The 13327-nt window shown below is 44.2% G+C and overlaps 1 protein-coding gene across 1 annotated transcript in view; it reads left to right on the plus strand.

Moving 5' to 3' along the window:
• Positions 1–13327, plus strand: part of Spg7 (Paraplegin) — a 794115-nt gene that overhangs the window by 567994 nt on the left and 212794 nt on the right.

A 13327-nucleotide genomic window follows, 5' to 3' on the forward strand; every position in this document is an offset into this window, starting at 1 on the left:
GCTTCTTCTAAGGCCTCTGGCCAATAGCCTACAATTACTGTAATGACTGATGAGAAGAAAGTACTGTAGACATGATTGTTTTGTTAAGAGAGGGCAAAAGTCACGGAGAAGTAGCAGTCCATTACAGCATGACATTAATTGCGGTCGCCCGCATTGAGCATGAACAAGGTAAAATACTCATGCAGCCCTACTGTACCACCTTCGTTGCCATGTTCAAATGCCTTAACATGACAGCGCCTCCCGTCATTCATCGTACTGCACAACTAATTCATCATCATCATCATCTACAGCATACTGAAATCAACATTCATCACCAGTTACTACCCGTATGATTTAATTTTACAGTACTGTATTATTTATTATTATTAGGGTACCCAGTGTAGTATTACATAATATTATTATTTAATTTCTATTACTGTTATATGTACAGTACTGTAGTACAGTTTTATTATTGATTTACATGGTTATTTAATGTTATTATACAATAAATATGAAAATACAGAATACTATTGCTATATACAAAAGACAAAAAAATCTGCATCCATGACATGGAGTTTCCTTGAATATTTTTATAGATATGTTCCATGGAAAACCCGCGAATGAGTGAGTTTCCACTAAAATTTTTTAGATAGGTTCCATAGAAAACCCACGAGTGGGTGAGTCCATGAACCATGAACGAAATCGCGGGGCTTATATATATATATATATATATATATATATATATATATATATATATATATATATATATTATATATATATATATATATGAGTCCAGTCCAGAGTCCAGTCCCGTGTCAGCCGGTGAAATTCCATTATAGCACGAATTTCTAGGTATAATATGCTAGATATACCAGAGAAAAAGAGCTTTCAGGAAAGCTGGGGTTACTACCCCAGATCGAGCGTCTTCTCTAGGGAAGACGTCGGTATAACGAAAGGTGAGTGAAAGATCACTACCACGGAGACTTACTCGAAAGATCTCTCCCTATCAAAACCCCCAGAACAGAGCGGTGAGCCGTTACAGCCCCTACACCCAAACACCCGCCAGCTCGGCGACACCAGCGCCACCTACCTCATTCCATTTTCTAGCACGTGATAGCTACCTTTTCCTTTTGTGTGCTCGTGCCTTTTTTGGATTTATTTTCATCTTTCGCCATGTCATCGAGCAGCTTTACCATCTCCAAGTTAAGTACCATCTTATTGTGGGGTTTTGTTCTATATTTTGGCTGTTATGGTCTCGTCTTTTTATAAATATTGAGATCTTATTATGACGCCAACGGCGTCCCCCGCCAGCCATGTCGATCATGAGGCGACCCCTTCATCAGTTCTTTTCTGTTGGGGTTGTCTCCTTGTCGTTATAAATGTTATTTTTTGCCCCATGGTTCTCCTCCTGGCGGGTTCCCTGCGGTGGCCCCCCCTTTTTTCGAAATTTACATATTATTGGCCTACCGGCCTTTTTGAGGGTGATGCCCCGTCCAGGTACCCCCCCCCCAGGTTGGGTTCCTTATTATTTTTAGTCTGTATTAGGCTAATTATTTTATTCTTGGCGATGGTGCTCTCTTTTTTTTATTTTATTTTATTGTTTACCTCCTCGTGGTGGCGGCAGCCTCAGATCTAACCGCTTCCCCGAGGTAGGCTACGCACCCTATTGAGCACATTTTTGTTTCCATGTTTATGTGTGATGGTTATTTAGTGGAGTAGGCTTGTTTTGCTTCCATCCCCTTGCCCTCGGCGTGGAGATCCATCAGGTTGAGGGAGTTTTGGTTGCTGTTTCCTCCAGGGTCGTTTTTTGGTGGGCAGAGTGAGCCCCTTAGTTCTCTTCCTTCCTTTGGGGAATAGAGTTCTTTGGATGTGTCTCCTCTAGGCTAATCGCCTTCTTGCCCCCTCTTCTCGATCCCGATTGGTTCTCGGCACAAAATTTCTCTCCCTGTTTGCTTCCTCCTCCCTCCGCACTCCTTCCATTTTCCTAGCCTATACTAGGTTAGGTCCCTATTAGGCTTTGCCTAGGCAGGAGTCGGGCATCGAGGCTTGGTCGCTTCCTCCCTTAGTAGTAGGCCACCCTCCTAAGTTTCATTTTTCTTGGAGTGGTGTATGTGTGCAGTTGAGCGGGTGATATATTTCCCCTGTCTCCTGTTCTCTTTCTTCGTAGCCTACCACCTCTCCCTACCCCCCCCCCCCCCCCCTCCAGCCTTGCTCTACTTGTGCGGGTGATGCTAGATGGCGTTTTCTCCGAGTTCAGGGACTCCTCCATTTGGTAGAGGGATTCGCTCCCTCCCATACAGTCCCTAGCATCGCTGTGTTGGTGTTGGTGGTTCGTTTACTCGTAGCTCGAACGTGTTCGAACACTCTATCCCACACTTCTTTCTCCCCGTCGGGTTACTTGGCTGGGTTATTATACTTGCTCTGGCTTATGTTATGTATATACGAGCATCTTGCCCACCTTGTTTCTCTGGCGGGGAAGTAAGTGAGGAAGGGATTCATATAATTATATAAGGGGAGCGGATCCCTCCGGTCTCCGGAGCATTTGCCCTTTGTACCATCACTTGTTTAATGTTATTGTTTATGAATATACATATTTAGATAAGTGTGTTTATCTAACGGAGTACTCTCCTCATTTATATATATACGTGAGTCCGGTTCTACACCCGGGGGTTCCGCCGTTATTTTTACTGGCAACCCTTGCGGTGAGTTCTTGTTGTCTCATTCCTTTCATTCCCCGGAGTATTCCGGGGTCTGGAAGCTTTTACCTTCCACTCTGTGTATTTTAGAGCTTATTGGCCTAGTTTATGATAAGGGATTTCTTCTCCGCCGGAGTATTCCGGTTGTAGTTGAAATTCCCGGCCTTGCCGGCTTTAGATTGCTTAGAGTGGTAGGTTCATGTACTTTTTCCACTTACAGACTGTTCGCTGTGAGGAGCCGGGGTGTACCGCTTCACTACAACAACCTTACGGTCACGTAGTGTGCCGGACCCACGCTGGTTGTGCGGTCCGGCTTGACGATCTGGTAGTATGGCACCCTGATGGTTGTGAGGTTTGCTTCGCCTTGTGCGCAACCGTCCAGGATGAGTCGGTAAGTGACAGTCTTCCTCCGTTTTACGCTCCTCATATTGAATATTGTTTACGTGGTTCCCGGACTGTTTTTTCGTTCTTGGCTAATTGCTGGTTTTCTTACAGGCGGACGAGTCCTCCAAGAAGTCAGCCTTGGAATCCCTCCGGGCCTGGGTGGCTGGGTTTGGTAGAAATGTTCCGTCGGGGAAGCCCTACGTCCTCGACGCGAAGTTGAGGGACCTGCTCTACCCCGGCGCACGGGTGGCGGCCGCAGTGCCAGAAGATCTTGCCACCCCCATCATCCAGCAGATCCGGGATGCGACCCAGCCACCCCAAGTGGATATCCTCTACGCTGAGGTTTCAGAGGACGTCGCCGCCTTGGACTTAGACCTGGAACCTATGAATACCGAACAGGACCAGGTGGTAAGTAGCGAGGTAGGTGAGGTTGTTGGGGCGGGCCCCCTTTTTGACTCCCCAGCTTCTTCCATTTCTTCCTTTACAGGTTTTGTGAAGTCTTCCTCCTTGGGTGATAGAGCTCCATCAGCTATCCCCAAGTTGAAGTTGAAGACTTCATGGAAGGCGAAGGGCTATAAGTCCTCGTCCTCCAAGAAAGCATCGCCTTTCCCCCCGTCGAAGGCTAAGGTCTCAGCACCTGTAGCCTCCGGGAGCAAGTCTGGTTCCTCCGGCAAAGGCGCGAGTAAGAGGGCAGCAAAACCAAGCCCTCCTCGCCAGCCTGCCTTTGACACGGAGGCCTTTGCAACCAGCTATTTAAAGGTTCACGGAGGATATTGACACAAAGTTCAACAAGATCTCCGAAAAGTTTGCCAATTATGACAATATACTGGCGGGAATGGCTCAACCACCCCCAGCCGAACCCCAGTATGTCATCCCCGACACAGCGGACCTCCCGCCTTTCGATGTCGGTAACCCTTGGCGTTTCGCCCTCCGGGCCATCCAACATGATGGCAAACTTACAATTGAAGGTCTTGGCACGAGACGGTTGGAGGAATTAGAATTCTTCCCCGCCGATCTCTCGCCCCCTACCCAGGCTTCGTAAGATTAACAGAGGAAGCATGGGTACGTTCTGATAAGGTTCCTAGGGAGACTGTCATCGTCCCTAGGGACCAAGCTCAGTCGGCTCTCCTGCGCACTCTGACGGAGTGGCAGGCAGACAACACAAAGTTGACTCCTTTCAAGGGCAACTTCACCATGTTTGCCCTGGGAGACAACTTACCCACCCCCTGTTTGAACAAAGTCGCTCTGGCTACGGCCCAAGCGTGCTTTGAAGGTAATCCATTACCGCAGCTGAGGGAAACAGACCCCACTTCCCTGGTATTCCCGGGAAGTGACGAGTTCTGGATGGATGCTCCGTCCACCTTCACTGTGGGGAAGTTGGACCCCTTTTGTGCTTCCTCACAGTTCAGTGAACATCTCCCCAAGCTGCCGGAATCTTTGCTAAAGGCGGAGTTTGATGCCCGGACTAAGCTAGCCCGGTCCCTGAACTCCGTCTGCCTTACGGAAGCCACTGCCGTCTCCTGCGCGGACGAGCCATTTTTTCAAGTCTTTGCTAAGTCCCTGCTTGCTGGCTTTCAGTCTGACCTTTTTGAATTCATCATGGCCAGACTGGAATGCAGAAAATTCATTTTTGCTGATGCCACTATCCGTCACGAGCCTAACAAGCTCGTAAAGAGCTCGATCTGGGGGCCTAACCTCTTCCCAGAAGAAGAGGTTACGAATGTTATGGCTGAGGCTACAAGGGCCAACCAGAGTCTGCGCTCTCGCTGGGGCATTTCTGCCTACAAGCGCAAGACCCCAGAATCTGGCGGCCCCCAGACGAGAGGAGGCAAACGTTTCAGGAGGCATAAGAGGCCCCACCATCAGGCGGTAGTTCAAGCCGTCCCGGTCTCGGCAGTGGCACAGCCCTCCACCTCAAAGGCTCACCCCCAATATGTGCTGGTCCAACCAGCTCATTCCCTTGCTGCGCCCTCGTATGTTGCTTCGCCAGCATACAACCCCACCTATGAGGGCCGTGGATACTTTCACGGCCTTAACAGGATCGCAAGGGGGGGAAGAGGCAGGGCCCCTCATAGAGGAAAAGCCAACACCACCCCAAGAGGAAAACCTGGACGTGGTAGAGGGAACAAACCCGCTCCCTCCCACTGAGAGAACACAGGTAGGTGGTCGCCTGTATTGGTTCAGGGACCAATGGACCTTCAGCCCTTGGGCACACAGCATTGTGTCCAAAGGCCTAGGATGGAGCTGGATCAAGGACCCTCCTCCTCTAACCAGGTTTTACCAGCCACCCTCATCAATCCTACAGGATTACGTGGCAGAATTGCTCAACAAACAAGCAATAAAGAAAGTAAGGCACCTAAAGTTTCAAGGCAGGTTATTCACTGTTCCCAAAAAGACTCGATCAGCAAAGAGTGATCCTGGATCTGTCGGCGTCTAAATCTCTACATAAAATGCGACAAATTTCGCATGCTTACGGTAGCTCAGGTGCGGACTCTACTTCGGCGTGGAGCCGTCACCACCTCTATCGATCTTTCAGACGCTTATTATCACTTTCCGATTGCGCGGAACTTCTCTCAGTTCCTCGGTTTCAGACTCGGGAACCAAGCCTACTCCTTCAGGGTCATGCCCTCCGGTCTAAACATTGCGCCCAGGGTATTCACCAAGCTGGCGGACACGGTAGTTCAACAACTCCGGTCCCGAGGATATCCTAGCAGCGTACCTGGACGATTGGATAATTTGGGCACCAACAGTTCTGGAGTGTCAGAAGGCTACGTCCATGGTCATCAACTTCCTGGAGTCGTTAGGTTTTCAACTGAACAGAGAGAAGTCCGCCTGACTCCGGAGTCCCGGTTTCAGTGGCTGGGTCTCCAGTGGGATCTGTCCTCTCACACGTTATCTCTCCCGCCTCCCAAGAGGAAAGAGATAGCATCTCTCACCAGGAAATTTCTCAAAAATCAATCAGCATCCCGTCGATCCCAAGAAAGAGTCCTTGGGTCTCTTCAATTTGCCTCAGTGACAGACCTGCTCTTAAAAGCGAAACTAAAAGACATAAACAGAGTGTGGCGGAGTCGAGCCAATGTCAAGCTCAGAGACAAGGTCTCCTCTATTCCTCGAATCTTAAAAACAAGACTGCGGCCTTGGGCCACAGTCAGAGGCCTGTCCAAGTCAGTTCCGCTTCAATTTCCCCCTCCGGCACTAGTTGTTCACACAGACGCTTCCCTAAGCGGCTGGGGGGATATTCACCAAAACAAAAAGTACAAGGAACGTGGTCCACAATGTTTCAGCAGTTCCATATAAACACCCTGGAAGCTATGGCGGTCTTTCTAACTCTAAAGAAAATCCGCCCCCCCAACCGGATTCATATCAGGCTGGTATTGGACAGCGCAGTGGTAGTTCATTGCATCAACAGGGGCGGCTCCAAATCAGGTCGAGTAAACCAAGTAATGGTTGCTATCTTCTCCCTGGCGAACAAGCACGGCTGGCACCTGTCAGCCACCCACCTAGCGGGAGTACAGAACGTGGTGGCGGATTCCCTGTCCAGGACTACTCCGTTGGAGACGGAGTGGTCCCTGGACGGGGAGTCTTTCAAATGGATTTGCCGCCGGGTTCCGGGTCTCCAAGTGGATCTGTTCGCGACGGAGAGCAACTTCAAGCTCCCCTGTTATGTGGCCCCGAACCTGGACCCTCAGGCGTACGCCACGGACGCAATGACAGTAGATTGGAACAATTGGGAGAAAATTTATCTGTTCCCTCCAATAAATTTACTGCTGAAAGTATTACACAAACTCAGGACATTCAAAGGTCAACCAGCCCTAGTAGCCCCTATTGGCCGAAGAGCTATTGGTTCCCTCTTCTTCAGGAACTGGGATTATGGAGTCTTCGGATTCCCAAGCCCATACTGACCCAGACAGTACAAACCAAGACTGTGTCAGCTTCCTCAAGAATTCAGAATGCCCTAGTTTTATGGACTTTATAAAATTCGCAGCCCAAAAGGAGCAAACATTGACCCTGTCAACACTCTGTTTCTAGAATCAGATAAAAGAGATTCTACTCTTAGACAGTATGACTCAGCAGTCAAAAAATTAACCTCCTTCCTGAAAGCATCTGAAGCCAAAATCATGACGACTAATTTAGGAGTTTCTTTCTTTAGGTCACTGTTTGAGAAAGGCCTTGCTCCAGCCACTATTACCACAGCCAAGTCAGCCCTGAAGAAAGTATTTCTATACGGCTTTAAAATCGACCTTACAGATTCCTATTTTTCATCTATCCCCAGAGCATGCGCTCGTCTGAGACCAGTATCACGCCCACATTCCGTTATGTGGTTTCTCAATGACGTCCTTAAGTTAGCATCAGAGATGGACAACTTTCAATGCTCTTATCAGGATCTGTTAAGGAAGACTTTATTTCTGATTAGCTTGGCTTCAGGTGCTAGAATCTCAGAGCTATCGGCTCTCACTAGAGGTGATAATTTTGTGAACTTCCTCCCGTCCGGAGAGGTCCTCCTTTCCCTGACCCTAGATTTTTAGCCAAAAACGAAGACCCACAAGACAGGTGGTCTCCTTGGAAGGTGGTGCCCCTTCCACAAGACCAGTCTTTATGTCCAGTTTATACACTTAAATCTTACCTTTTAAGAACTCCACAGAGTAAGTCGGGTCCTCTTTTATCAGGGAGAAAGGTGGTACTCTTTCACTGAATGCTATAAGACAACAAATTCTGTATTTTATTAAACAGGCCAACCCAGATTCAGTTCCTAAGGTTCATGATATTCGAGCAGTTGCTACTTCCATTAATTACTTTCATAATATGGACTTCTCAGAACTATCTAAATACACGGGTTGGAAATCACCTCTAGTGTTTAAACGCCACTATTTAAAATCGCTCAAAGCCCTGAAATTTTCTACAATAGCTGTGGGAAGTGTCATCTCCCACCTTAACTAATCATATCCTTATCCTCCCTTTCCCCCCCACCTGCCTCATTTACTTCTCTGCTTATCCTCCTGGTTGATCATGCCTCACTGCCTGGCATTTACTTGTCTCTGCTTGGAAACTTCTCCTGGTTGATTATGCCTCACTGCCTGGCTCCTCATATTGATGTATCTTGTTTATCTGTTGATTTTGAAACTGTAATCTGACATGTTATGATTGTTTATTTTCTTGTGGGGTAGTACTGGGTCCCCGGTTTTTATTTTGCTCCATGTACCCCAGATATATGTATATGTACTGTATATTTTATTTCCCATTTTGATTTTGTCTCTTAAACGTGTTTAGCTTAAGTTTACGTGTGTAAAACTTTAAGATTGTAAACTTAATAATGCAGCGTTTTCATTTTAAAAGTACCATTTAACCTATGCAAATTTCATATTTCACCTGCTTTAGTAATATTAAGTATTTTTGGGGCCTCTTCCCCGTCGTGCCGGGGACTTCCCCACTTTTTCGTAATATTAAGTCTTTGATGTGCCTTAGGTTTAGTGTTCTTGCTACATGTAAGAGATTCCCTGATTAAAACTATTTTTGTAATTTATGTTTTTTTCTTCAGATTACCTTGTTTCCTCGTAGTTTGCAGCCTTGGCATGATTCTCTATCACTATTTCACCGGCTGACACGGGACTGGACTCAGAAAAGGGATTTTGACAAAGGAAAAATCTATTTCTGAGGAAGGTCCCGTGTCACCCGGTGACCCTCCCTGACTCACCTATTGCTCCCCCCCCTACTTGCACATGCCAAGTCTGGGGTTAGTGCTAGCATGGAATGAGGTAGGTGGCGCTGGTGTCGCCGAGCTGGCGGGTGTTTGGGTGTAGGGGCTGTAACGGCTCACCGCTCTGTTCTGGGGGTTTTGATAGGGAGAGATCTTTCGAGTAAGTCTCCGTGGTAGTGATCTTTCACTCACCCTTCGTTATACCGACGTCTTCCCTAGAGAAGACGCTCGATCTGGGGGTAGTAACCCCAGCTTTCCTGAAAGCTCTTTTTCTCTGGTATATCTAGCATATTATACCTAGAAATTCGTGCTATAATGGAATTTCACCGGGTGACACTGGACCTTCCTCAGAAATAGATTTTTCCTTTGTCAAAATCCCTTATATATATATATATATATATATATATATATATATATATATATATATATATATATATATATATATATATATATGTATAGTATATATGTATATATATATATGTATATATATATATATAATATATTATATATATATATATATATATATATATATATATATATATATATATACATATACATATACATATATATACAGGCAGTCCTCTGTTATCGGCAGGGGTTCCGTTCTGGGGGTGTGATGATAACCGAAAATCAGAGACTTCCAGCGCTTTTTCGGCGATTTTCGGGCTTATCGGCACCAAAAAGTGCCGATTTTCAGTTATCGGCGCCGCTGTTAGGTATGTTTTGGCGCCAATACCCAATTATCGGCGTCGATAAGTGGAAATCGGCAATTTTTGGTGCCGAAAATTGCCGATTTTCGTTGCTAGACAAGCCCCATGAAATCGGATCGCCATTAACTGAGCCTGCCGTTAACCAGGGACTGCCTGTATATGTATAAGGAAATTACTTGAACCGGGTACTTTCATGTATTTCCACACCTCATCAGGGTTTAGGTACAAGTGACATGGAAATTAATACAGAGTCACAAGAAGACTTCATGGCAAGACAAACAATGCTAAAAGGGTCAACTACCCTAACACTTACCGAATAGTGGTAATGCTTAATAACCTACTTGTTTTAAAATACCATTCGTTAAAATTTCATCAACTTTATACAAACCTAGGCTGATATTTAATAAATTGTCACAGTCTTTTGTAATTATACAGGATTGTATTAAATTTTTTTTCACTAGATCTTTGCAAAACATAATTTCCGTTGATTTTGTTCAGTTAAAACTATGATTACTATTATTCGTGTGTACAAATAATGCATTTGACATGTTACTTGTTCTTACACTATCTTTGTGTTGTTTTAATCGAACAGCCAGTGTATTCCCACTTTGTCCTACATAACTTTTATTACACTGTTTACATGGAATCTTATAAATACATCCTGTTCCATTTCCCGGTGAATTTCTAATTAGCAAGTTTCTAACAGTTCATAACTTTTTAAACACAACATTGATACCCAGTGGCTTGACTTGTCTCGGGATGTTATTAAAACAAGTATAAAAAGGAAGCACTAAAAGATTTTTGTTTTCGAACTTTTCAGTTTTCATCAATCTGTAAAACGTTTTTCTTGCTTTACAAAAGGGTTTTTCAATAAAACTGTTTGGATACCTCAAATTGCCAGCAGTTTCTTGTATCTTGTCAAGTTCTTGATCTAAAAATTCCGGGCTACTGACCTGCAGTGCCCTTAAGAACATAGCAGAAAAAACAGCAGTCTTAGTTTTAAATGGATGTTTAGAATAAAAATGAACATAAGAACAGATAGGAAGCTCACAAATATCTGTTGCTAATTAGAAATTCACCAGGAAATGGAACAGGATGTATTTATAAGATTCCATGTAAACATTGTAATAAAACTTATGTAGGACAAAGTGGGAAGATGCTGGCTGTTTGATTAGATCAACACAAATATAGTGTAAGAACTGGTAACATGTCAAATGCATTATTTGTACACACGAATAATAGTAATCATATTATTAATTGGACGGAATCAAAGAAAATTGTTTTGCAAAGATCTAGTGAAAAGAAATTTAGTAGAGTCCTGTATAATTAAAAAAGATTGTGATAATTTATTAAATATCAGCCTTCATTTGTATAAAGTTGATGAAATTTTAACGAATGGTATTTTAAAACAAGTAGGCTATTAAGCATTACCACTGTTCGGTAAATTATTAATGTAGTCGATCCTTTTAACATTGTTTGTTTTGCCACGAAGTCTTCCTGTGACTTTGTATTAATTTCCTTATCACTTGTATCTGAACCCTGATGAGGTGTGGAAATACATGAAAGCACTCAGTTCAAGTCATTTCCTTTCACCTTTCTCTTGGCTGATGCATATATGACCATCACACGTCTCCAGTGACTTGTTGCAATATATATATATATATATATATATATATATATATATATATATATATATATATATATATATATATATATATATATATATATATATATATATATATATATATATATATAATAGGGGGATTTTGACAAAGGAAAATCTATTTCTGAGGGAGGCCCCGTGTCTCCCGGTGAAATTCCATACTAACACGAATTTCTAGTTATAAATATTGCTAAATATACCAGAGAAAAAAGCTTTCAGGAATGCTGGAGTTACTACCCCCAGATCGAGCATCTCCTAATGAAGACGTCGGTATAACCAAGGGTGAGTGAAGGATCACAACACAAAGCCACGCTCGATAGACATCCCCATGTCAAGATCCCCGGGAAAAGCAAGGTGCCGTACCAGCGCCCACGCTCACCCGCCCGCCAAGCGGCGACTCCAGCGCCATCTGAACTCATTCCAGACTAGCACCACCCCCAGACTTGGCATGAGCAAGTAGGGGGGGCAAATCTGCTCCTGGGAGGGTCACCGGGTGACACGGGGCCTCCCTCAGAAATAGATTTTTCCTTTGTCAAAATCCCTTTTCTGAGCTCAGCCCCGTGTCAGCCGGTGAAATAGTGACAGAGAATCATGCCAAGACTGCAAAGCTACAACAGAAAACAAAAGGTGATCAGAAGAAAAACACATGCTATGAAAAAATAGATTTAATTATGATATCTCATCAAGGAAAATTAGATTTAACAACAGGTAAGTACGGGTGGAACAACACACACCCAACATTATAAAGACACAATGAAAATGTAAACTTAATCTAAGAACAAAGTAGAATGACAAAAATACAATACAATTAGGGGTGGAATAAAGGCCCCCTACAACCTAATGGTATAAACAGTAAATATAAACTTAAATCTAAGAACAATGAGATATATACAAAACCAGGAATTGAGGTACATGAAGCAAAATAAAAACCGCTCCAGTACTTCTATCTTAATCTAAATCCACAGCATATCAAAACCAATCAACAAGACAAACAATAACCAGGTAATACTAGTATCGATTATGAGGAGCAAGGCAGTGAGGCATGATTGATCCAGAAAGGCAGGCAGAGAAATAAATGAGGCAGGCGGGCAGGGGGGGAAGGAAAGGGATTAAGGATAATTAAGGTGGGGAGATGACACTCCCCACAGCCACTGTAGAAAATTTCAGAGCTTCGAGTGATTTTAAATAGTGGTGTTTAAACACTAGAGGTGATTTCCATCCTGTATACTTGGTAAGTTCAGCAAAATCCATATTATGAAAATAATTAGTAGAGGTAGCTACTGCACGGATATCATGAACCTTTGGGACTGAATCCGGGTTGGCTTGTTTAATAAAATACAGAATTTGCTGTCTTATAGCGTTCAACGAAAGAGTTCCACCTTTTTCCCTGATAAAAAGAGGACCCGACTTATACTGTGGAGTTCTTTGTAGGTAAGACTTTAAGGTATGTACTGGACATAAGGACTGGTCCTGAGGAAGAGGCACCACCTTCCAGGGGGACCACCTGTCCTGAGGGTCTTCATTCTTAGCTAGGAACCTATGATCAGGGGAAAGGAGGACTTCTCCGGACGGGAGGAAATCAACATGATCATCACCTCTAGCGAGGGCCGATAGCTCTGAAATTCTGGCACCTGAAGCCAAGCTAATCAGAAACAAGGTTTTCCTTAACAGATCCAGATACGAGCATTGCGAGTTATCAATGTCAGTGGCTAATTTCAAAACATCGTTGAGGAACCAGGTAATGGAATGTGGGCGTGTTACCGGCCTCAAACGGGCACATGCTCCAGGGATGGAGGAGAAGTATGAATCTGTAAGGTCGATTTTAAAACCATACAAAAATACCTTCTTTAAGGCTGATTTAGCTGTAGTAATAGTGGCCGGGGCAAGGCCTTTTTCAAACAATGACCTAAAGAAAGTAACCGCTAGGTTAGTAGTCATAGTTTGAGCTTCAGATGCCTTTAAAAAGGATGCCAGTTTTTTGACTGCTGAATCATACTGTCTGAGAGTAGAATCTCTCTTATCAGATTCTAGAAACAGAGTGTTGACGGGGTCAATGTTTGCTCCCTTTTTTGCAGCAAACTTTATAAAGTCCATAAAACCAGGGCATTCTGAATTCTTAAGGAAGCTGACAAGGTCTTTGTTTGTACTACTTGGGTCAGTCTGGGTTTGGGTATCTGATGACACCGCAACTTGAGTTCCT

This window comes from Macrobrachium rosenbergii, chromosome 41, assembly GCF_040412425.1.
Source record: "Macrobrachium rosenbergii isolate ZJJX-2024 chromosome 41, ASM4041242v1, whole genome shotgun sequence".
Lineage (NCBI taxonomy): Eukaryota > Metazoa > Arthropoda > Malacostraca > Decapoda > Palaemonidae > Macrobrachium > Macrobrachium rosenbergii.